General features: G+C 39.6%; 1 pseudogene; it reads left to right on the top strand.

Annotated features, from left to right (window-relative positions):
- The first annotated feature begins 578 nt into the window (after positions 1 to 578).
- On the top strand, positions 579 to 1,342 carry LOC136122083 (small ribosomal subunit protein uS2-like; annotated as a pseudogene).
- Positions 1,343 to 8,406: the final 7,064 nt, after the last annotated feature.

Consider the following 8,406-nt stretch of genomic DNA (forward strand, 5'->3'; position numbering starts at 1 on the left):
AGCCCAATATCAAGAGGAAAAACAAAGCAAGGACACTAGAGGAATTCGAATCTTCTAGAACCTATTGCTACAGCAAAAGTTAATATAAATCTTCATACTAAAACCCTATTTACCTCATTCTAATTATTTGTACATATCATATTCACCTTTTTTTTTTTTTTTTTTTGTGGTACACGGGCCTCTCACTGTTGTGGCCTCTCCCGTTGTGGAGCACAGGCTCTGGACACGCAGGCTCAGCGGCCGTGGCTCACGGGCCCAGCCGCTCCGTGGCATGTGGGATCTTCCCGGACCGGGGCACAAACCCGTGTCCCCTGCATCGGCAGGCGGACTCTCAACCACTGCGCCACCAAGGAAGCCCCATATTTACCTTTCAACCAAAAATTACAAGGCCTGCCAAAGGCAAGAAAAAACAGACTGAAGTGACAGAGAAAGCATTAGAACCAGACTTAGATGTGACACAGATTTGGGGATTATCAGAGAATTGAAAATAGCTGTGATTAGCCTTTATGTGCTACCCAGAGAGGGGTCCATACAGCATTGTTCTGGGTTCTTTTGTAACTTAGAGGGAAACTTTCACAATGTCCAGAGCCCTCAATGTCCTGCAAATAAAGAGGAAGAGTTCCTTAAATTCCTTGCAGCAGGAACACACTTAGGTGGTACCAGTCTTGACTTCTAAATGGAATAGTCCATCACCAAAGGTAAAGTGATAGCATCTACATCATAAATCTGAAGAAAATCTGAGAGAAGCTTCTGCCGGCAGCTGGTGCCATTGTTGCCTTTGAAAACCCAGCTGATGTCAGTGTCATGTCATCCGGGAATATTGGCCAGTGAGCTGAGCTGAAGTTTTCTGCTCTGTTGCTAGCTGCCTTACTCCTAGAACTTGGAAATAGATCCCGGAAGCCTTACTGGAGCCGAGACTTTTGGTGGTTACTGATCCCAGGGCTGACAACCAGCCTCTCACAGGGGCATCTCCTGCCTACTATTGCTCTGTGTGACACAGACTCTCCTCTGTGCTATGTGGACATTGCCACCCATACAAGGGAGCTCGCTCAGCTGGTCTGATGTGATGGATGCTGTCCCAGAAGTTCTACGTGTGCATGGCACCATCTCCCAGGAACACTTATGGAAGGTCATGCTTGATCTCTACTTCTACAGAAATCCTAAAGAGATTGAAAAGGAAGAGGAGGGTGCTGCTGTAAAGGCTGTGACCAAGGAGAAATTTCAGAGTGAATGCACTGCTCCAGCTCCTGAGTTTACTGTTACTCAACCCGAGGTCTCAGGCTGGGCTGAAGGCATGAAGGTTCCTCCTGTGCCTTTTCAGAAGTTTACTGCTGAAGAATAGTTGCAGCTCCCACTGCTCAGTCCATTGGACATATAGGAGCAACCACTGAGTGTTCTTAAGCTGTTCGTCTACAGATTCTTAAACAGAAAATGGAAATAAGGTTGTTGGAAAATAAACAGTTTCTGAAAATTTTTTTAATAAAACAAAATATGATTAATATGGTAAGGGCCCTAATGAAAAAAAAAAGGACAACATGCAACAACAGAGAGGTAGTATAAGCAGAGAGATGAAAAATCTAAGAGAGAATCAAAAAGAAATGTAAGAAGTCAAAAAACACTGTAACAGAAATGAAGACTGCTTTCTGTGGCCTTATCAGTAGATGTAACATGGCCGAGGAAAGAATCAGTGAGCTTGAAGATAGATCAGTAGAAGTAGTTTAGTTAAAGAATCTAAAGGTTGGAAGAGACATTAAAAGTTATCTAATATATCTTCTCATTTTCCTTCTGAAAATTTGGATTAAAAATACATTCTCTTTTCTGATGGTATGCCAATGATGTAAATAATTATCTAACTCTTGCCATCAAGACTATTGCAAATAGAAGCGTATCATTTAGACACAACTAACACAGATGTAACAACTTTAGGCATTTAAATACCATTTGCCTGTAAAGAACCATGCAACACACAAGTTATAAACATTTATGATTTAATTTGGAAAATTAGAACAGGATTTATCCCACTATTGCTTATTATCATGAACGATTCTTTTTAACATCTTTGTACTGTCATTCTTTTACTAAATGCCCTACATTTTTCATGCTTTATTTTTTATACTTGTCTACTGCTACTTTGATCCTATCTGGCATTAAGGATCAGTTGTCAAACATTGGGACTAAAAGCTTTTATCTATGGCCTTGCCTCCTTGGATTCCAGTATTCAACATCACTCAGTCCGTGTTCGACTTCAGTCCAGCTGTTCATGTTTGCACATTTAGGTAACTTGCTTCCAAATATTCATGACAGTGAACTACTGAAAGTCAAGTTACTGCTGAGTGGACTTTTTTATATATTGTAATATCAGAAGAATAGTGCAGTCGTTTCTTAAGATTATTAGCTTTTCCGGGTTTCATTAAATGAAATTGGTGTTTAAGCTCGTATTCACATATCTCATGTACTCATATGTGAAATTCTGTGCTAGTGTAGAGGTGGCTAAGAAGAGGTGGCCCCTGCCTTCAAGACATGATCAAGCTAGAACTGTAGTATTAGAATCAACTTGGAAGATTTTTAAAATTCTGTCATTCAGCATTGTTTGAGTTGAAGTCCAGACATATAATATTTCTTAAGAACGTCTCAGATAATTTTAATATGCCACCAGGATTAGAATTACTGAACTATATTGATAAAAATATCATGCAAGTAGATTTGAAAGTGATAGATAAGGATGTTACACACACATACACACACACATGCATGCAAGTGATAGATAAGGATGTTACACACACATACACACACACACATGCATGCACTCATGAGATTTCAGAGGGCAGGGAGTTCATGTTCAATGGAGAGAGGGCAACAAATGTTTCTGAGCTTAAAGGGCTGTAAAGATTTTGGAGAGGAATACCTGACTGAGTGGAGTTGCATTTCTGGCAGGGGGACGCTAATAATGAAAGGAAACAAAGAAATGCACTTGACAATGACCTTTTTGAATGATATAGAGAGGAGCCAGACCCAGAAGAGAATACTGCAAGGAACTGTGGGAAGTAAGATAAGACAGAGAGCAGGGTCCCACACTGAGAAGACCTTAAAAACTTGAATTTCAGGGTGATGTCATTATAAAGCATTTCTTAAATCGTTTTTTTTTTTTTTTTTTTTGCATTATTTAACTATCAGGTCACTTAAATCCATGATCCTGTTACCCAGCTTAAGTATTAAACTTTATAAATGCAGTTGATATCCCTTCCCTAATCATAACTGTCCCACCCTCTGCAGAGGTAATCCTCATCCTAAATTTGGAGTTTATTATTCTCATACATTTCTTAATACTTAGATACATAGGGACTTATTTTCCCAAACAAAACCAATTTTTCAAGTTAAAAATTTATTGTAAAGAATTGAAGGGAATAAATATGGCACTGAGTTTACAGACAAAGGAATGGATATCAAGGAATGGGAAGGAAATTTAGCACCTTAAATATAGAGAATGAGGAAACAATGAGTCAGACAGAGGTACTGGGCTTTGACCTGAGAGATTAGAATCACGATGTGGTGTTGACAGGTTCAATGAATCATGGAGGGAGAACTGGTTCCTGGCAGTGTAGACGCTGTTTTGTGGAATTTGGCTCTATTGACCATTCCCTCCTTGATGAAGCACTCGCCTCATGGCTTTCTGCCATAACTCTCTTTCGACTTTGTTTCTCCCTCTCCCGTTGTTCTTTCTCAGTCTCCCTCATGGCTTCCATTTTGTGTTACAGCTCACACTTCCCTGGATAGACTCATTCCCTTCCAAGGCCTTAACACACAAATGCTGATGACTTCCAAATCTGTCTGGTCAACATGTATGTCTCCTCAGTTCTAGACCTGGATATCTAATTGCTTGTGGTTATCTAGCTCCACAGTCACTTTCAATGTGTCCAAAATTAGTCCTATTACCATCTTATTCTCCTTCTGTTTTATTCATCTTTTTAATGACATATTCCCTCTCCCTTTACTCTCTATCTTTGCAAATCACTCCCAAGATCTATCTTCTTACCCAAGCTAGAAAACTTTCCCATGCTTTTCCCTAAACATCAGCTGTGCCCGCTAATTAATGCTATGTCAAGTCAACTTCCTTAGTTGTGCTTGTATTGACCCCTCCCCAACTCTCTCCACTACCCGAATCTCAAGTTCATTTTGTCTCTTCCCTGGTCAGTTATGACAGTCTGTAACCTTATCTCCCCAGCCCCAGTTTTGTCCAGCTCCTGCTGTCTCCCATCTGCTCTCAGAGCAATTTTCTTAAATATAAATAGCATTTCCTGCCCTTACATAGTAAAAAAAAAAAGAACCCATTACCTTCTGCAGAGGCTTCCCATTTTGCTCTTCTGAACCCTAATTAGGATTCTACAGAGCTGACTCAAAGGCAACCAATGGTACAAATTTAGAGGCTGAAAGGGCAGATGACTCTTTTGGGGAGACATAAAAGAGTTTTAGATCTGTGTCCTAAGGCAAAAGAAATAAATGCAAAAATAAACAAATGGGGCCCAATTAAACTTAAAAGCTTTTGCACAGCAAAGGAATCCATTGACAAAATGAAAAGACAACCTATGGAATGGAAGAAAATATTTGCAAATGATATGACAGATAAGGGGTTAATATCCAAAATATATAAACAGCTCTTACAACTCAATATCAAAAAAATAAACAACCCAATCAAAAAATGGGAGAAGACCTGAATAGACACTTTTCCAAAGACAACATACAGGTGGCTAACAGGCACATGAAAGGATGCTCAACATCACTAATTAAAACAGAAATGTAAATCAAAACAACAATGAGATATCACCTCACACCTGTCAGAAAGGGTATCATCAAAAAGAACACAAATAACAAATGCTGGAGAGAATGTGGAGAAACGGGGACACGTACACTGTTGCTGGGAATGTAAATTGGTGCAGTCACTATAAAAAACAATATGAAGCTTTCTCAAAAAACTGAAAATAGAACTGCTATATGATCCAGCTATTCCACCCCTGGGTATACCTCCAGAAAAAATGAAAACACTAATTCGAAAAGATACATGAACCCAATGTTCATAGCAGCACTATTTACAATAGCCAAGATATGGAAGCAACCCAAATACCCATCAATGGATAAATGGATAAAGAGACGTGATACATATATATATATATACACACAATGAAATATTACTTATATATGGAATATAAAAAATAATATAAATGAATGTATATGCGAAACAGACTCAGATATAGATAACAAGCTGGAGGTTTTCAAAGAGGAGAGGGGCAAATTTGGGGTGTGAGATTAAGAAGTACAAACTATGTATAAAATAGATAAGCAACAAGGACATATTATATAGCACAGGGAATTATAGCCACTATCTTGTAGTAACTTTTAATGGAGTATAATCTGTAAAAATACTGAATCATTATGCTGTATACCTAAAACTAATATAATATTGTAAATCAATTATACTTCAATAAAGCTTTTTTTAAATGTGATATTTTCACTATCATTATTTTTTCCAAAAAAAAGAAGAGTTGGGGGAATTCCCCGGTGGTCCAGTGGTTAGAACTCCATGCTGTCACTGCCAAGGGCCTGAGTTGCATCCCTGGTTGGGGAACTAAAAATCCCACAAGCTGTGCAGCACCGCCAAAAAAAACAGAGTTGGGTTCAAAAGCCACAGGTCCTTTCCTCAGCTTCTATCCTTCTGTTAAGTAATTCATTTCCCTAGTATTTATTGAGCACCTACCATGTGCCAGATATTCTTCTCAGTGCTGTTATACATGAACTCTTTTAACTTTCACAACAACTCATGGATGTAGGTAATATTTTTATTCCCACCTTACAGATAAGGAAATGAGTCATATAGATGTTAAATTACCCAACATCACTCAGCTTGGTGGAGTCAAGAACCAAGACTTGAATCCAGGTAATTTGACTCTAGAATTTTGCTACTCAAAGTAGGATACATGACCAGCAGAATTGTATCACTGGTCATATTATTAAAAATTCAGACCTTCTGCCTCCATCCCAAACCTACTCAATCAGAATATGACTTTCTACAGGATTCCCAGGTGATGTGTATGTCCATTCATTTTTGAAAAGCACTGGGTTCTTAACTATTATATTGCCCCCATATATCAGTAATTCACTTCCTCTTTCTTTTTTAGACACATGGGCTGGCTCTTCTTTTTTATGGGCCTGTCAGAAGCAAAATACAAACCCAGAATCTTTCTTCTTTACATTTCACTGAAGGGATGATAGCAAGAGGAACCTCATTTGTAATATATGAACGTGAGCTCCCAGTAGTGAGCTGAGCCTTCCTGAACACTCCTCCTTTTATGGCTGTTTCATCATTTGTCTTGAAACTGGCATCTGATAATCTCAGCGTAGTGAAGACAGGAAATTAAGAAGCTAGAACTTTTCTGGTCAAGGGAAGTATAAACCAGTTATACTAATAGTTATTATTCTAACCAGTTCTTGGTGTAGGTGAATTTTACAGCTCCTGAAGAGGAAGTAAGGGACTGATGTTCAGAATGAACCCTGGCTGTCCAAACACTTGATATTAATTTAGTACCACTGGCTAAGCAGGCAGGAGGAAGGGGTGAAAGCTGCTATGGCTTAGAGACCAAGTAGCAGGGAAAGTTGGAGATCAGATGCCGTTACGACCCTAATTGACATCATAATCACACATCACAATCTTGACAGAGAATTTAGGCGACACGTATCTTCTAAGTTAATACGGGAGGAGCAGGTGGGTTTCAGGATATACTGTAAACCATTCATGTTTACGAAACTCACTCACAGGGACTTTTCAGGCCAGCCCCAGCCTTGGCTCCTAAGTCACCTGGAGATTGTCGCCAGCACTTTGCTGGGTGTCTCACAGAGTGCTCAAAACCCAGCCAAACAGTAATGATAAATGGATGGTTTACAGAGATGGTTCGGAGAGATGGAGAATGTGCCACGTCACACACCATGTGGCAGAAACTTAAGCAAAATCCTCATTAGACATGAGGATTCTTCATGTCTTTCTTTCCTAAGTGCTTTCTTCCCAATCTAGCTTTTTTCGCCTTTTCTTTCTTTCCTCCTTTCTTTTTTCACACAGTATCTAGCTAACTGCTGTATCGTTACAAGCATGAACTCTAATTCTAAGTTAAATGACTTAAGCAAAACATAGAGTGGAGAGTTCAAAAAAGAGTAATTCATTTTCTAGCTGGTTTTACTATCTACAGCATCCATTCAGGGTCCTTATTCTCAGGATCCTGCCAAACAAAAGCAGGTTTCTTCCTAGATGGGGGTAGGGATATCTATTGTTAAGAAGATAACAATAGTTTCCCCATACTGCTATATTCTCCTCTGTTGTAGTACTTCTTCATGGTTATTTTATATATATATATATATATATATATATATATATATATATATATATATATATAGAACTAAGACTAAAATCCTTTACCCTATTGGCAAAGGTCTGAGTGGACATGCCATTCTCAACATACACAAGACAAGGTGCTTGCTTGTTGGAAGGACGTATTTATGTGAAAAGCATTTTAAACAGGTCTTTGTGTACTTCAGTGACTCTGGGTACCTCACACACACTAATCAGAGAGGCCCGACTTATATGTATTTTTATACATTGGATTTCCACATGATATTTCTTAGGAAAAGGAGCTCCAATTCAAGAAGCAGTTTTTAAAATGTCAAAAACAAGTGACAGACAACATAAAGTCTTACAAGTGCGAACTTATTTGTGTGGTGCAGGACTCTACATTATCTGGCCTCTGCCAGCCTTCCCAGCCTTAACTCCTGCTGTTCTCTTCTTCCCCCACCAAGCCCTGATGCTGCCAACCAAAACTCTTGGGGTTCCCAGAAAGCACACGATGCTTCGAGCTTCTGTGCTTTCGCTTGTGCGGCTCTATCCATTTACCTGGGGAGCACTTATATCCATTTTGAGACACAATTTGTGTTACTGTGGCAATGAAGACGTTCTGGCTGCTGTAACAAAGCACCATAGACTGGGGGGCATAAACCACCTAGTGGTTTCTTTGTTCACAGTCCCAGAGGCTGGAAGCCCAAGATCAGGGTGGCAGCATGGTTGCGTTCTGGTGAGGGCACTCCTCCAGGGTACAGGCTGCTGACTTCTCATTGTGTCCTCGTATGGGGAAAGAGGGCGAGAGAGCTCTCTGGGGTCCCTTTTATAAGGACACTAATCCATTCGTGAGGGTTAGTTAATTCTTGAGGGCTCTGCCCTCAAGACCTAATTACTTCCCAAAGGCCAACCTCCTAAAATCACTACATAAGGGATTAGGATTTCCGCATATGGATTTCACTGGGGGACACAAGCATTCAGTCCATTGCACTGATCTTCCCCATTAGAGGTGATCACATCTGTTCTTGTTATGC

Source organism: Phocoena phocoena, chromosome 4, assembly GCF_963924675.1.
Source record: "Phocoena phocoena chromosome 4, mPhoPho1.1, whole genome shotgun sequence".
NCBI classification, from domain to species: domain Eukaryota; kingdom Metazoa; phylum Chordata; class Mammalia; order Artiodactyla; family Phocoenidae; genus Phocoena; species Phocoena phocoena.